Source organism: Hyaena hyaena, unplaced genomic scaffold, assembly GCF_003009895.1.
Source record: "Hyaena hyaena isolate Hyena2069 unplaced genomic scaffold, ASM300989v1 scaffold_195, whole genome shotgun sequence".
Classification (NCBI taxonomy): Eukaryota; Metazoa; Chordata; class Mammalia; order Carnivora; family Hyaenidae; genus Hyaena; species Hyaena hyaena.
The window spans coordinates 83,778-101,510 of record NW_024080827.1 but is presented as its reverse complement, the minus strand read 5'-3'; the positions used below and the strand labels follow the sequence as shown (position 1 = coordinate 101,510).

At 36.9% G+C, this 17,733-nt stretch overlaps 1 pseudogene; it reads left to right on the top strand.

Annotated features, from left to right (window-relative positions):
* Nucleotides 1-16,868: 16,868 nt before the first annotated feature.
* On the top strand, nucleotides 16,869-16,968 carry LOC120238004 (annotated as a pseudogene).
* Nucleotides 16,969-17,733: the final 765 nt, after the last annotated feature.

Sequence of the window (17,733 nt, the reverse complement as noted above, 5' to 3'; positions counted from 1 at the left end):
GCTTGCAATAAAAATCCATTTCTTTTAGGATTCAGGCACCTCTGACTCAATGGAAAGTTAGTCCTAGGACTCTGTAAGGAGGCAGGGCCTGAGAGATCTCTAGAAAGAATTTATCCTAAAGGAAGAGGAAGCTAGAATGCCCAAGTAGGGTCTAAGGAGAGGAGGTGAATGGACAAAGGACTGGGAGCCCTGTGATTCTTATCTCCCTTCATCCACATACTATTCCCTACCATGCCCACATTCCAGACACTTTTGATATGAGAAGCAGAGGTCATAGAAACAAAATACCAATCACTAAAATCTCTGTAATTCCTAGAGAGAGAAGACACCCTATTTCACTTCAGTGTGCGGGTGAGGGGCTCAGGAGTCTGATCCAAGGGAAAATGTTTTTGGCCATCTCGGATCATGACAAAGCACAGAACTGGGAGAGAAGACGATCTCAAGCAGCCCTGAAAGGCATGTTGAAGCAACTGTGAGGAATGTGACAATATCCGTATTACCAGCAATTCTTCTGATACATGTGAAGGTGACAAAATTCTGTTTTCTGTATGTAGAAATTGTGTGTGTTTATAAATATATTTTATGTATAGAAATTCTGTGTTTTGGTAGCCATTGGAAAAACATCTGTGGGTTAGAAAAACCCTCAAAACACACTGACATGCGAACTGTTGGACCATGTGCAGATAATGAGTGCAATTATATCAGTCAATAAAGTAGCAATCGTGTAGTGGTAAATTCTCACTTTGTAAATGGCTAGTGAAGACAAGCCTTATACAGCTGAGTCATGAGTCAGGGAAACACCCTCATGAGGAGAAAGATAGTGACTCCAAAAATAAGCACTGTGAAAGACTTAGTTTCAGCCACCAGACAGCACCTTTAGGAGATTCTATGCTGCTTATTCAAGCATCTGGGTGTCTGGTCCTAGAAGGAAATCTCTTGCCAGCAAGAACTCTTTTCCTAATGTAAGTTAGACCATGTCTCATCATGCCAGGCCTGATTCTTACTTTGTATTTCTTTCTATTACCATATTCAAACCCCAATTCTCAACTGTGATTCCAATTGCTGTCTTTTGCACTGTATTCTTTGTGCCTTATGCCCCAGATACCTAGAAATTGGCTCTGCATCAATGCCTGTCCTTGCCCTTGATTACTAGTCTGTTTGTGACATTTGCTTGCGGCTCAGTTGGAATGCTGACTTCTGAACCACTCTCTAGCCTTCCTGTTCTCCATGAGGAAGCCCTCGGTAATACAGATATCTTTGCATATCTGTGAAGTGCACACGCCTGCAGTCCCAAATTCAGCATTGAAGCAGAGCAAAGAGACTATCCCTCCCATCTTACCCTTCTCTTAAGACATGCTCGGGGCTTTCTTTGTCCATTTGAGACTACTAACAAATTGTTAGCCCGAGTTTACACCATATTTGCCATTGGGGTGGAAGGGTGGTCTGATTTTTCTTAAGAGTAAAATCCCACAGGGTAATTCTTTTCATGAAACATCACCACACCTATCAGAAGGAGAGAGTGAAATCTGATCAGATTTAAAAGCAGAAGAATCCCATGAGAGACTCTTGAATGCCGAGAACAAACTGAGGACTGATGGGGGTGGGGGAGAGTAGAAGGGGGGTGATGTGCGTGGAGGAGGGCACTTGTGGGGATGAGCACTGGGTGTTATATGGAAACCAACTTGAGAATAAATTATTTTATTTATTTATTTTTTTTACAAATAGTTTATTGTCAAATTAGTTTCCACATAACACCCAGTGCTCATCCCCACAAGTGCCCTCCTCCATGCCCATCACCCCTCCCCCCTACATCCATCAGTCCTCAGTTTTTGTCAGCATTCAAGAGTCTCTCATGGTTTGCCTCTGCCAGAGAAGGACAAATATCATATGTTTGCACGTATAGGACGATTAGGAGGAACTTGACGGAGGAACAAGGGGGAGAAGAAGGGCGGAAATGGTGGGGGAAAAAAGAGAATAAATTATTTCTAAAAAATAAATAAAAGCAGAAGAATCCAAGCCAGTGTAGAAGGCACTGCAAAGACTTCAGAATAACTGGTTGATGTGATCTGAAGTAAGTGACTCTAAACCTACCTCACTAGCGATTGTAATCAGGGCATTTTGCTCCTAAGGATGGTTGACTGATGCACACAAACACATACAGACCTGTAAAGGGTACCCTTTTTGATGGATAAGTGTTAGTATTAGTCAGTGATGAACCAATATCAATGGTACTTGAGCTTTTCAGTATTTCCTGTATGAACAACAGTGACAGATATTTATATACATGTATAAAAGCCCTAAAACCAACCAAAGTAGTAGTAGTAATAGTTATGGTTAAACAAACAAATAAACAAAGAGTGGCATTTCCAGTGAATCACAGAGCACTTTAAAGAAGACTAAAGACCTAACAAAGGTTGTAAGGAACTCATATTTCACTTCCAACTCTCCCAGGACCACCAATAATCCTCAGTCCATTTCAGGTTATTTCCTGAACTATTACTTCTCTATAGTCTATAAAAGCACTCTTTCTCCTTTCATCTAATACCCTTATTAAGATTGATTTATGTCTCAACAAATGAGATGGTGTTGGCATCTGGCTCATGTGGCTTCACTCTATTTGTAGGAAATCCAGACTCAATGGAAACATCTGGCAGATGTGTTTCAGGGTATTCTAAATGGGTGACTATGGTGACCATTAAGAGCTCTATACGGGAGGTTATAAAATTTCCTCTCTCCTGATCATCACCCCACAGACTATAAACATTTTTCCAGACTAATCATTTATTATTATTATTATTATTATTATTATTATTACTATTTGTAAATGAAAAGGGGCCAAGACAGCCTTTCTCTGTGAAGGGTGTTGTACAGATTGGGTTGAGGTTTCCCAAAGAAAATGGTGCTTTCTTTCAGAGGGAAAGGACATTGCTATAAAGATTGTTAAAGCTGCCATGAACTGAAGAAATCCTTTAACCTAATGGAGTCCAAGGAAACTGAGGCTCACAGACACTGTGATATGTATACATCATCCATGTTTCAAAAATTTGAAAAAATGATGCTTCAGGTGTCATAATAGAGATAACGAAATTATTCTTAACCCTGTCATGCTGCCTTTTTTTCCCCTCCGGTGGCCTGGCACACCCCATGCACACCTACGCACATGCATATTATCTACCAAATAAAGGTTTCACTCTTCCTTATGCATTTACTCAAAACAAATCCTCAGCACCACACTATTTATTTCTGGGGAAGACTGTCTTGTTTCAACATGTGCTGTAGTATGTTACTTGTTGGCTTCACTGCTAAGTCAAAATGACTGTGTTTTTCACAAGCCCTCTTTCGGAACCAGACGCTCCCCGCCAATTTGTTCTCTTTGGTGAGTATCTTCTCTTGGTGCGCTCAGTATTTCTGCTCACTGCAGTAGAAGGGAGGGGCACTTTAAAATCATTCTGATACAAAGACTTGTTTCTTGCCTGCATTCTGAGCTAAGAGTGGATCGATACTTTCCCTTCCTAAATTAAAAAAAAAAGAAAAGCATTACAATGACATTTCCGGTATTCATTCCATAAACAACCATCTGTTTCCTTCCCAACCCACAAGAATTGTAATTTAAGGTATTTCCACCTAACCGCATCCTGCCTGCTACCATGGAAATCTCAGGGATCGGTAGAACTGACATGATTATACCAATTGTATATGGCAGGAAAAATGAAGAAGAGAGCTGGTATTTACTGAGGTTTTTTTTTTACATAGTGTGTGGGTCTCCCCCGGCACCCTCATATGGATATTTAATTGTTCCAGACTCATGTATTGATGTATTCCTCCTTGGTATTTTTATTTGGTATTTTTGTCAAAAATCAATTGGCAATATTCATATGAGTTATTTCTGGAATTCATTTTTCTCTGTATGTCTTCAATTATCCTCAGAATTCAAAAAAAATAAAACAATCAGCACATAGATCTAGACATATTTTGTTAGTTTCATATTTTTGTATGCTACTTTAAATGATAGTGTTTTTATTTTAAATTCTAAATCTTCATTGCAGTTTATAAAAACAAAATTAATCATGACTATTAATCAAAACAGTATTAATTACATTAAATGACTTTGCTCAAATACTTACCATTTCTAGTAGCTCTTGTAGATCCCTTTCGATTTTCTACATTGATGGTAAGTCTTCTGTAAATAGACTAGCCTTTTCCCTTCTGAGTAGTGTGCCTTTTATTTTACCCCAATACAAAGTTGAAGAAAGATGAGGAGAGTCAACATACTGCCTTATTATTGATTTTAAGGGAAAAGCATTCACTCTTTCAACATTGCACATAATGTTAGCTAGAAGCTTTCTGGTAGATGCCATTTACTAGAAAGAGGAAGTTCCTTTCTATTCCTAATGCTCTGGTTTTATGTTTGTTTGTTTGCTTCATTTTAGTCTTGTAGGGTGTGGAATTCCACCCAATGTTTTATTTTGCAATGGTTTAGAGGTTCCAATTTTCCCCCTTTATTCTGTTAATATTATGAATTAAGTTGATTTATTTGAAATGTTAAATCAACCTTATATTCACCGGGATAAACCAAACTTGATCGTGCATTATTATGCTTTTATAGATTGCCCAATTTATTTCCTAATATTTTTGTTGTATTCCTGTAATAGCTTTATTGAGGTATAATTAAGAAATAAAAATTGTGTATATTTAAGGTATATAATTTGATGTTTGACCTACACATATGCATTGTAAAATGATTACCACAATCAAGCTAATTAACGTATCCATCATCTCACATAATTACTATTTTCTTCTTCTTTCTTTTTTGTGATGAGAACACTTAAGATCTACCCTTGCAGCAAATTTCAAGTATGCAATACAGGATTGTTCACTATAGTCACCATGCTGGACACTAGATCTCCAGGTTTCAATCATCTTTCATAACTGCAACTCTGTACTCTGATCAACAGAGCCCCATTTCTTCCTCCCCGCAGCACCCTCCCCCCCAAGCACAATTCTACTCTCTGCTTCTATGAGTTCGACTGTTATAGATTCTACATATAATTGAGTCATGCAGTGATTGTTTTTCTCTACCTGGCTGCTTCACTTAATATATGTAATCTCTTCCAGGTCCATCCATTTTTGGCACAAATAACAGGATTTCCTTCTTTTTAAGGCTAAGTAATACTGGGGCACCTGGATGGCTCAGTCGGTTAAGCGCCTGACTTCCGATCAGGTCATGATCTCACGGTTCCTGGGTTCCAGTCCCCAGTTGGGCTCTGTGCTGACAGCTAGCACAGAGCCTGGAGCCTGCTTCGGATTCTGTGTCTCCCTCTCTCTCTGCCGCTCCTCTGCTCATGCTGCCTCTCTCTCTCTCAGAAAAACATAAAATTTAAGTAATATTTTATTATATATATGTGCATATATTATACATATCACACACACACATACATGCACAGACCACCTCTCCTTTATTCAACTCTCAACAGACATTTAGTGTGTGTCCACATTTTGGCTATTGTCAATGCAGCATTGGATGTGGGAGCGCAGACTTCTCTTTGAAGTCCTGATTTTGAGTTCTTTCAGATACATACCCAGAGGTGGAGGCTATGTTGAGGGATGTGGGTCTGCAGTTCTTTTCACGATGGTCTTGTCAGGTATTGGTATTGAGGAAATGATGGTATCACAGACTAAGCTGGAAAGGATTCTTTTGTCCTCTATTTTCTGGAATGTTTATATAGAATTCACTTGTGAGGCTACTTGGGCCCAAGGTTTCCTTTGTGTGGGAATTTTTAATATTATTAACTCAGTGCTGTTAATAGTAATAGGGATATTCAGATTTTCTATTTCTTCTTGAATCAGTTAGGGGGATTTGTGTCTTTCAAAGAATGTTTTGCTTCATTAACATAGTTTAAGTAACTGGTATCATTTTCTTCATTTTATTCCTTTATCATCATTTTGGTTTTGAAGGAACTCTAATGATTTCTTTTTCACTTCTGATGTTGACAATTGGTTTCTTCTCTCTTGTTTCCTTCATTAAGCATAATTTAATCATGTATTGATCTTTCCAATAGATCAACTTTTGGTTTCATTGATTGTCTCTAATATTTGTTAGTTTCTTGTTTCATTGGCTTTTGTACTTATTTTTTGTTACTTCCTGCCTGCTACTGACTTTATATTTCCTTTCTTCTACTTTTCCAGGTCCCTATTGTAGAACTTTGGTAATTTATTTTGTACCTTTATTATTTTCTCATATGTGCATTTCAAGCTTCAAATTTCATTTTAAACATTGCCTTAGGTGCATATGATATACTTTTTTTAGATTTTTACTTTTTCAAATACTTTTTACTATTTCAAAGTATTATTTAAATTTCCTTTGATTTCTTCTTCAATTCAAGGGCTATTTAAAAGTGTGTTGTTTAATTTCCAAATATTAGATGTTTTCTGGACACGTTTTAAAAATTATTTTTAATGCAATTCAATTGTGGTCAAAAGACATACTCAATCCCTTGAATGCTTTAAGATTAGTTTGAAAACCAGGTGTATTGTCTCTTTGAAGGAATGTTCATTTTGTGCTTGCAACAAATGTTTACTTTTCTGCAGTTGGGTGAAACTTTCTGTAAGTGACAATTAGTTCAATTTGGTTGATAGACTTGTTCAAAACTGCTCTACTCTGCAAATTTCTCTCTACTTGATTTATTGATTATTGAGAGAAAAATATCCAAATTTCCAATCATATTTGTGATTTGATCTATATCTACTTTTGCTTCTATCAGTCTTTGCTTCATATAAGGAAGCATTTTTATCAAGTGCTTACACACTTATGGTTACTAGTTATATTTTATAAATTCACCTTTTTATCATTTTGAAATTTACCTTTTTGTCTCTGGCAGTATTTTTTATTCTGAAATCTATTTTATCTGGTATTAATATATCCAAGGAGACTTTCTTAAGATTAATGTTTGATGGTTTATATTTTTCTAATTTTTTACTTTTAAAAACTATTCATGACATTATAAGATTCTTAAAGACAACTATATTTTGATATTGTTCTTTGATCCAGTCAGGCAATGTCTGTCTTTTAATTCAAATGTATAGATAATTTACTTTTTTAAAATCCCCTTTTCAATGTTTTTATCTTTTTCAAATTGAAGTATAATTAATATACAGTGTTATATCAGTTTCACATGCACAATATAATGATTCAAGTATTCTATGCATTAGTCATCTCGGTAAGTGTGCTCTTGACCCTCTATCTATTTCACCCGTCTCCCCACCCACGTCCTTCCTTGGTAACCACCAGTTTGTTTTCTACATTTAAAAGTCTTTATTTTCAGTAGATAATTTTTTGATAATTTATTTTAATATAATTGTGATATAGTTTAAATCTATCTCATTTTTTAATGTTTTATTTATTTTTGAGAGAGAGATAGAGACAGTATAAGCAGGGAGAGTCAGAAAGAGAGGGAGACACAGAATCTGAAACAGGCTCCAGGCTCTGAGCTGTCAGCACAGAGCCCGACACAGGGCTCAAGCCCACGAACCGTGAGATCAAGACCTGAGCCTAAGCCGGACGCTTAACCGACTGAGCCACCCAGGCGCCCCTATCTCATTATTTTTTAATTTGTCTCATATATTCTATTTTCCTTAGTCTCTCATTCCTAATTTTTTTCATGAATGGACTACTTTTTTAGTGTTTAATTTTACCTCCATTACTGACTTATTGGCTATATCTATTTGTGTTATTTAGTGATTTTTCTAGCATTTAATCTATCATCGACAATATCAACAATAAAGCCATAGTTTAACTTCGAATATGTTAAGAACTTTAGTAAGATATACTTCTTTTTCCTCCTGTTCTCACTTAGATAATGTGATACATCACATTATAAAAGAAAGGATGAGAGCCATATGGTCCTCTCAATAGATGAAGAAAAAGCATTTGACAAAATATAGCATCCATTCTTGATAAAAACCCTCAACAAATAGGAATAGAGGGAACATAGTCAACATCACGAAGGCCATGTATGAAAGACTCACAGCTAATATAATCTTCAGTGGGGAAAAACTGAGAGTTTATCCTCTACAATCAGGAACAAGACATGGATGTCCACTTTCACCACTGTTATTTAATATAGTACTGGAAGTCATAGCCTCAGCAATCAGACAATACAAATAAAAGGCATCCGAATTGGCAAGGAAGAAGTCAAAGTTTGAGTATTTGCAGACAACATGGTATTCTATGTAGAAAAGCCAAAAGATTTCACCCAAAGATTGCTAGAACTAATACACAAATTCAGCAAAGTCTTAGGATATAAAATCAATGTACAAAAATTATTTCTGGGGTGCTGGGTGACTCAGTCAGTTGGATGTTTGACTCCTGGTTTGGACTTAGGTCATGATCTCATGGTTCATGAGTTAGAGCCCTGTGTCAGACTCTGTGATGACAGCTCTGAGTCTGCTTGGGATTCTCTCTCTCTTTCTCTCTCTGGCCCCTCCCACTAATGCACATGCTCATTCTCTGTCTCTCTCAAAAAATTAAATTAATTAAAAAAATAAAATTATTTCATATATTTTACTTCATATGTTCTGTAAACCCCATAATACATTGTTATTATTCTTACAACACTTAGTTGCCTTTAAAAGGAATTCACACATGAGAATAAATTTTTTTTATATTTACCCAATATTTGCTATTTCAATGCTCTTCATTCCTTTGCATTCATCCATTATTTCCTTTGACATTATTTTCCTAAAGCCTGAAAAAAATTCCATTAACAATTCTTATAGTGTAGGTCGGCCAGGAGTAAATTATCTCAGCTTTAGTTTCTCTGACAAATTCTTTATATCATCTTTATTATTAAAGAATATTTTCACTGGATGAAGAGTTCTAAATTGAGAGTTTTTTGCAGTTCTTAAAAAATATCTTCCCCTTAGTTCTGACTTGCAGTTTCTGATGACCACTTATTTGTATCTTTGTTTAAATATAGATGTTGTGGGGCGCCTGGGTGGCTTAGTCGGTTAAGCGGCCGACTTTCGCTTAGGTCATGATCTCGCAGTTCGTGGGTTCGAGCCCCGCGTCGGGCTCTGTGCTGACTGCCAGCTCAGAGCCTGGAGCCTGTTTCAGCCTGTGACTCCCTCTCTCTCTGACCCTCCCCTGCTCACGCTGTCTCTCTCTCTCTCTCCTAAAAATAAATAAAACATTAAAAAAAAATTTAAATATAGATGTTGTATATGGCTTGATATAAGATTTTTCTCCCCCATGAATCATGTTCTGCAATTTAATTATACCACATTTTGGTATTAATTTCTTTGTATTTATCTCACTTGATGCTCACTGAGTTTCTTAGATAATAAATGCCCTCAAATTAGGAAAATGTTTGGCTACTTCTTCAAAAATTTATTTTTCCATTGCATAACCACTCCTTTAGGCACTGTGGTTACATTGTACATGGGACTGTCCGATACTGATACTGTTCCCTGGCCTATTCATGCCCAGCTGATTTTTCTTCTTTGATCTTTTATTTTTTCTTCATTCATTTTTGCATAATTTATATTGATATTTTCCATGTTCGCTGGTATTTTCTTCTGCCATGCCTGATCCCACAATTCATCCCATCCCATTTTTTATCTTACTATTAATTTCTCATATTACATATTTTCATTTCTGACAGTTCTATTTGGTTATTTTTTGTGCCTTCTATATCTTTCCTTGTCTGGATTTAAATAATCTTAGATGGTTAAGTACTAGCCAGTTTAATCTCTTTCTCAGCTAATTCCGTCTTCTCTTATATTTATCTATTTCCATTGACTGCTTTTTCCCTTGGTTGTGGCTTACTTATTCTTGATCCTCGGCATGTCTAGTAATTTTCACAGGATTCAGGATACCATGATGTTTCATTGTGAATTGCCTGGGATATGTTGTTTTTATCTGATGAGCATTGGGCTTTGTTCTCAAACATTGTTAATTATTTCCAGTTCAGTATGAGTTGTTAGGCTTGCCTTAACCATAGTTAGAGAAGACCTGAACAGTGTTTACTTTGGGGATTGTTTACTCACAATAATAAGATGTAACCTTCTGGGTTTTCTGTTGAATACCCTGAGTGGTCAGTATCAGGTGGGTCAAAACTCAAACATCCTGCCCTGAATTTGACAATGGAACCATTATGATCTCTCTGTTCCTTGCCCTTCTTCACAGAGTTCACCCTATGCTTGTGTCTTTTGATGTTCAGCAACAAGAATCCTTATACCAATCTCTGAAGCTTTCTCTTCCTTCCTTACTTCCTTTTTTCCCTTCCCTTTTCTTTTCCTTCCTTCCTTCCTTCCTTCCTTCCTTCCTTTTTCCTTCCTTCCTTCTTCCTTCCTTCCTTCCTTCCTTCCTTCCTTCCTTCCTTCCTTCCTTCCTTCCTTCCTTTCCTCCTTCATGAACCTCTGCAGCTCTCATTTACCTCAGTCTCCTTGAAGTTCAATCTCTGTTACCTAAATTCAATGAGACCAACATTCTATGTTGGTCCTGACCTGTGTCACCAGTCAGAATGCCAGGATGATTATTGGATCCACCTTACTATTGTCATTCTCTCAGGAGCCACAGAACTTTGCTGACTTTTTTTTCCAATACCTGAAAATAATTGTTTTCTGTGTTTTTTTCTAGTTTTCTAGCACTAAGTATTAAAAGAATAATTTGGACTTTGCTATTCCATTATGGCCAGAAAGAAAATAATTCCTATGTTTCAATTTGCCCCACTTGTACAAAAGAGTTTCATCATGATATTATTGGTGGTATAATGAATGACTGACAGTCACCAGTAAAATGGCAAGTATTGGGTGAGTACTATAATGGGATAGTTAATTAATACTGCAATACTAGATTTACTAAATAATTTAATTCAGCAGCCTCCTGTAACTAATTAAGTGCATTAATAGAGAACTTAAGTCTCAGTCTCCTGGATGGAGGAGATGAATGTGACAAAATTGAGAACATAGAGTCATATCTTTTTGGTTCATCCAGGCTCCAGCTCTGGGCCACACTTCAGCTTCCAGAAATAAATCACGCATCCTACTGCCATCTTTTCTTCTGTGCTATTTACTCTACCAAGAAGGCTTTTGGCACCTTAGAGGAATGTCATATCATTAAGGAAGACTTGCTGACTTACATGTTTGTCTTCTGTGCTTATTTCATTTGTCACAATGTAATATAATTTTCTAATTATGGCATTTTAAAACATTTTTAATGTTTATTATTTGTGAGAGAGAGAGAGACAGAGTGCGAGTGGGGGAGGGGCAAAGAGAGAGAGAGATACAGAATCCAAATCAGGCTCCAGACTCGGAGCTGTCAGCACAGATCCTGATGTGGGTCTCGAACTCATCATAAAGTATGAGATCATGACCTGAGCCAAAGTCAGATATTGAACAACTGAGCCACCCAGGTGGGTGAGTTTAATCCTGTAGTGAGTGAGTTTCAAAAGCAGGGGTTGTGACTTACTCATCTTTGTATTTTGAGCACTTTGCCTAAGATTCTGGGTCTAGTAAGTGTTCATTAAATGTTCATTTAATGCATGTATGTATAAACACTTTACTAAGTTAAGTAAAAGCTTAGTATGTGTCTAAGTTGTACTTCATTTTTACCCACCCAAATAATCTAACTCTTAAAGTCCTTATGAAAGGATCATGAATATTGCCTTTGTGATGAAGAAACTAAGTCTGAAAATATCTATATAATTTTCTCCAAATCCAACTAGTGACCAGAGAGTGAATAAAATGTGCAAAGAAAACATTTTGTCTGTTTGAGCTATTTACAGGTGTCAGTAAAAGCATTCTCTTTCGGAGCAAGTCCCCGTTGTTGTTTACTGTCCTTGTGATCTAGCCATGTCCTTCACAGTGATTGGCCCAAGGTTAATGGTGTCTTCATTTATATGTTTACTTATGCATCTTCTATCTCCAACACTAGATGTTAAACTTGTCTCCTCCATGACATGATTTACACAGCACAGCTTTTGTTTGTTCTCTTCATTGATGGACCCTAGCACTTAGCAGAGCTCCCTGCACCCAGCAAATACTCAAGATCTAGGCAATTCATATTTATACCCACTTCCTTTTTTGTTGTTTTATGTATTCCTTTTTTTTTTTTTCAAATGCAATGCCATTTCTATAATGAGTGGGAACACAATGCAAAGGACCTTTAAGCCAAATTGAACCCAAATAGCTTTTCCACCAATTTCACCAACTACTCTGAGCAAGGCATTTAATCCCACATTTTTCTTCTGTAAAATGGTACTAACTAAGCCTAAATGTCATGGTTGGTATAAGAAACCATTAAAATAATAAATATAATCAGCCTTAGTTCCAGAAAATATTTTATTCCCATCCCTTAGAGGATGTTTCATCCATATATTACACTCAATGTGGAAAGAAGTTTCACTTAAACTGTGAAAACAAAATTGTCATTTTAAAGAACAAACATATTGCTGATTAAAATAATCTGAAAGAAGTTCTAGCCTTCAAGCTGAATGAACTCATGAAATGAACATTACCACAGTTTTCTGCTTGTGGTCTGGATAGAATTAGTATGAAGGGGGAGATTTTTTTTTTAAAAAGAAGAAGAAATTCCTGCTGGCCCCCATTTATAAGTTGAAGGGAATGCATGGCAAGAAATGCATTTAGCAAACATTGATGAGCATCTATTATGTGCATAGTGCAAGTTGCCCCTCATCTAAAGGTGATTGTCATGCCCAGAAAAAGCCTAGAATTTACATTCACTTTCTGCATGTTTTGGGACAAATGTGTATCCTTTCTTGACTTAAGCTTTTACATTTGCAAGAGAAAAAAAAACATTTCCAGTCCATCTTCACAAAATGATAGACAATACCAGTCAGGATGTATGTGAAAGAGTCATTTATCCATTCATAACACAAATATTAACCGAGTGACTTCCCTGTGCTAAGTGTTGGCAATACAAGGGTTGACCATGCATACAAGTTCTTATCTTTCCAGAATTTACAAACTTTCTAAGACAGAAAGTAGTTGACAAATCATGAGTATTTCACAGAGGCTCAAGGTGCTGGAAGAATTCAGCTTAGTTGCAATATTGTAGTAGCAGAAGCGGTAGCAGCATGCATTCATTTGCCCGACATTATCAAGGTTCCATTATACAACATCAGTTTATTAACAAAACACAATTCTCCTAGTAAAGAGCATTAATTTCTCAATTTGAACATTTGGTTTGTACAGTCCATCTTCAAATGAGCTGGTATAATTTCTGGGACATTTAGAATGAGTTTTCCTAGACTAAAAGTATCCTTCAGAACTATTTAAAGCAAGGTATACTATTAACACTGACTTGATTTTAACAGAAAAAGAAATAAATCTTTGATATTAGCCAGGGACATCAAAACATAGTTTTCTAGGCCTGAGGACTCCACATAATGATTGTGTAACATAGTCTTGGTTTGCTTCCTGAGATCAAATCCAGATTGGAAGTATTTATTAGTTACATCACAGATAGGTCTCCTCAAACTTCAAATTTTGCATTAGTTTTATGAATCGGTGATCTAGTCACTTAATGATGGCTATGCTCATTTACATGTTGACACGTTTCCACATTTGCCTTTCTACCTGAGCAAGATTTAGCATAGACAGTATAAGGCTGCTAGAAATCAGTTTTTGTTGAATTAATTGTATTTTCTGAATTCTAGGCTCCTACAACAATCTCTGTATAGCCCTATTTCAAACCTTTCCCCCACTGTATTATAATAATCCATTGTCAATGTTTGTCTCTCAAATCTTATTTCCACTACTTACCATCTGTCTCATCTCCCTATCTTGTAACATGGAGGTAACAAGATATATCTCAGAGGCATGTGACTATGACATGACACATGCAGTGCCCAATGGAATTATGAGCCCCAACATCTTTTTCTTTTCTTGTTGTGGTTTCACATAAAACTAGATCTAGTTAGAGAGGGAAGGTAAGGGTGGCAGGGAGTTAGCTCATGCTAACTCTTGTGATGTGTGTCCCCATAAATAACACTGTCAGGCTCGTACCAACAGATTTTAAACTCTGCAGTTCTCAACATAAACACAAGAAGGAGCCACCCATTTGGAACCACACACACCTATACTGTGAGGGCTCTGGGTCCAGGGCTAGACGTTTGCTTTCCTTTGAAGTTTAGTTCTAGAATAAACCTGACACATAGTTGGTGCTCAGTAAATATGTGTTAAATGGGCAAAATACAAACTTGAATATCATTACAAGATAAAATTAAGTGTAATTCTAATGTCCGTGTTGACAACTTTAAGAACGATATATTTGAGGAACAAGGCTAGTCTGCTGAACGGTGTTCGTTGTATAATAATTGACAGTTTACCAAACCAATTCATTTTTGATGTACATTTCACTGTGGAAGACCAAGTTTATGATTTTGTTTGTTTGTTTGTTTTTGTAATTGCAAGTCAATGCATGTTCATTAGCATTAAGAAATTAATAGTTTAGTTTAGTGGCTAAGTTAATTTTATTAATTTAGCAGAAAAAACTATGGGTTTAGTGATGGATCTATGTTTAAAATTCACTAAGCTGCAAAGTGCTCTCTGACGAGTTATTTGGAAGGAGAGTCTTGTACAGGGGAACTATGGATTTTGAATTTTGAAAGGTCAGGAATGGAATTTCCTATGTCTCACTTTTCTGGTTTGTAAATGGCATTAGTGATTTCTGCCTCATCAGGCTATTAGAAGGATCAAATAAAATAATGGCTTGTTAAATGCACTAGAAAATAAATAATTTATCCCTCTTTCAAGAATGATTGTCTGCATTATAAAGTAAACATCAATTATAGAGTGATGGGGATTGAAGTCATGTGTATGAAGTGCATTTTAAATAATAAATTGCCATTAAAATAATATTAAATAAATAATAAATTACCATTAAAATGTGTCATTATTAAAATTGAAATTATCAACAGAGTGGAAAATATTTTGTTCCAAATATTCTAAAGTCTTCATTTGAGGCATTTTTAAAAAATTGCTTTGGGCATAAATGGGTTTACTTTTAAAATTTAAAAATAGGACAGGGATCAAATTAGACTCCCTTTACTATTTTTAGAGCCCACAGATGTATGTTCTGACTGACAGGGTCTGTGCCAATTTTCTACCAGATGGGATTACCATTGCTTGCTTTTAAATCATGTGCAAAAGCAGATTTTACTGCTGAGTAAATGACACCTGATATGGTCAATAGGGCACCCTTGAAGGAGAAGAAATCTTTTTTTTTTCCTTTTGCGACCACAAGGATATTATTTAATAAATTTTCCCTCGAGAGTGCCCATATTAGTAGAAGCCTGGAACTGTCCCCAAAGCATGAAATAACAGTCTAGTTGCAGATGACTTCAAGCCTATAATATTACAGTTGTAGCTCATTGATCCAACCTCACTGGAAAATATACTTTTTGATGAGGCAATTTTGCAAACTATTGAAAGCCACACTTTCAATACAGCAACTAAACTTGGTTAATTATTTGAATGGAAACTTTATAAGTGAATTTTATATTTCCTTATGCTACTGACTAAAATGCTATCAATTTTTATGCTCTGCTGTAATTTAGGGGCATCTTCCTGGATGTGAGGAGTGAAAGCCTGTCTTCCCTGCACCAAATGTCCCCAGTTTGCTGTGCTTACAAGGATCATGTCTGGCCTTTTACCTGTTTTGGCTTCTCCCTGTGGCAGATCAGTTTCAGCTTGCTACTGGTACTTCATCCATGTCACCTGTCCCACCTTCTGTCTCCTGCCAATACTCTTGAAGGTGCTGAGAATAGAGTGATTCTGACTTCACTTTCCCCTGGTTTCCTGGTTTTATTTATTTATTTATTTATTTATTTATTTATTTATTTTTTGAGGGAGAAAGAGAGAGGGACAGAGTGTGAGCAGGGGAGGGGCAGAGAGAGCGGGAGATAGAGTCTGAAGCAGGCTCCAGGCTCTGAGCTGTCAGCATGAAGCCCGATGCAGGGCTTAAACTCAGGAACCGCAAGATGATGACCTGAGCTGAAATCAGATGCTTAACCAGCTGAACATCCCAAGTGCCTCTGGTTTCCTGGTTTTAGTACTGGAAGCCCACATCTTGGAAACCCTTAGATTTGGGACACTGGGGCAGTTAGTCACTCCACTTGCAACTTACTTACAGGGATCACAACATGTTAGAAATCATTCACAAAGGAGGAGTAAATAGAATCCAAATAAATGCCGGTGGCTTCCTTCACGAGTACAATTAATGAGTTCTGTCATATGCATTATCACTGTAATTTTAAGGCCAGATTTTATTTTCATATTCATCCTGAGCTTAGTTCTGGATTGCTGATATTATACGATATGGCCTATTTTTCCGACCAGATGGGGACCTGTGACCCACACTATCTCAACCAACTCCAGTTAATTAGATTCTGCCAGTTCATAAGCAGTTGCTTACACGTGCCTAGATGGCGTCTACACAGTGACAAACAACTGGTTTCAGAGTTGCAAGAAAATTAGGATTCTGGCATTTGTGACCACACGAATGAACCCGGAAGGCATGGTACTTAAGTGAATTAATCAGCGACAGATGGACCAAGACTGTATGATCCAATTTACATGAGGCACCTAAAATAGTCAAACTCATAGAAGCAGGGAGACAACTGTGGTTACCAGGGACTGGGAGGTTGTTGGGGGGGGGGGGGAGGAGTGGGAAAGTGTCCAGTTGGTGTAGAGTTTCAGTTACACAAGATGAATGAGTTTGAGAGATCTGCTGTACAGCACGGCACCTAGAATCAACAATTCTACATCGTGCACTCAAAAACAAGAGTTTAGACCTCCAATTAAGTGTTCTCACCACACGAAACAGACAGACAAAGAAACAAGAATACCTGCTTTGGCAGCACGGATCGTAAAATTAGAACAATAGAGAGAAGATTAGCATGACCGGTGGGCAAGGATCATGCAAATCGTGAAGTGTTCCCTATTTTTTGGGTGTGTGATGAGTTTTGATCTCACAACTGGGTTCCCATGTGAGCATATTTAGAAATACACTGCTAGAGATTTAAAACTTGAGTGATAACAAATTTATGGCAACGTGTGGACAAACATCAGTTTAAAATGGAATTTGTCACAGACCTTGCATTTGTAATGGGGAATGGGGAGATATTGCTTCCAAAGGGGTGAAAATTGGTTCTTGGTGAAAGAGGGAGAGGGTTTTACTCTTTTCATGTGCAAAGCACAAATATACATACATTACATAAACATGTGCAATATATCTGTGGTATTGAAATTTCATGGCCATTAATTAGGGGGGAAAATCTGAAAAAGCTCCTAGAGGGTGCTAATACTTTTTTAAAAAGGTGAAAAAAGGGGCACCTGGGTGGCTCACTCGGTTGAGTGTCCGACTTTTGCTCAGGTCACCATCTCCCCATTCCCAGATTCCAGCCCCACATCAGGCTGTGTGATGACAGCTCAGAGCATGGAGCCTGTTTTGGATTCTGTGTCTCCCTCTTCTTTCTGCCCATCTCCCACTCCTGCTGTGTCTCTCTTTCAAACATAAATAAACACAAATAAACAAATAAATAAGTACATAAAGTAAAAAGGTGAGAAAAAGCCATAGACACTAAAGTGACATAGGTTGTTTTCAAACAGTAATGTGGTGCAAGGAAGTTAGATTGAAGCATTTAAAATGGAACCAAACTATGTGGAAATACTTCAAAATTGCAGTTTTTACAGCTGGGAAATTCTAGCTTG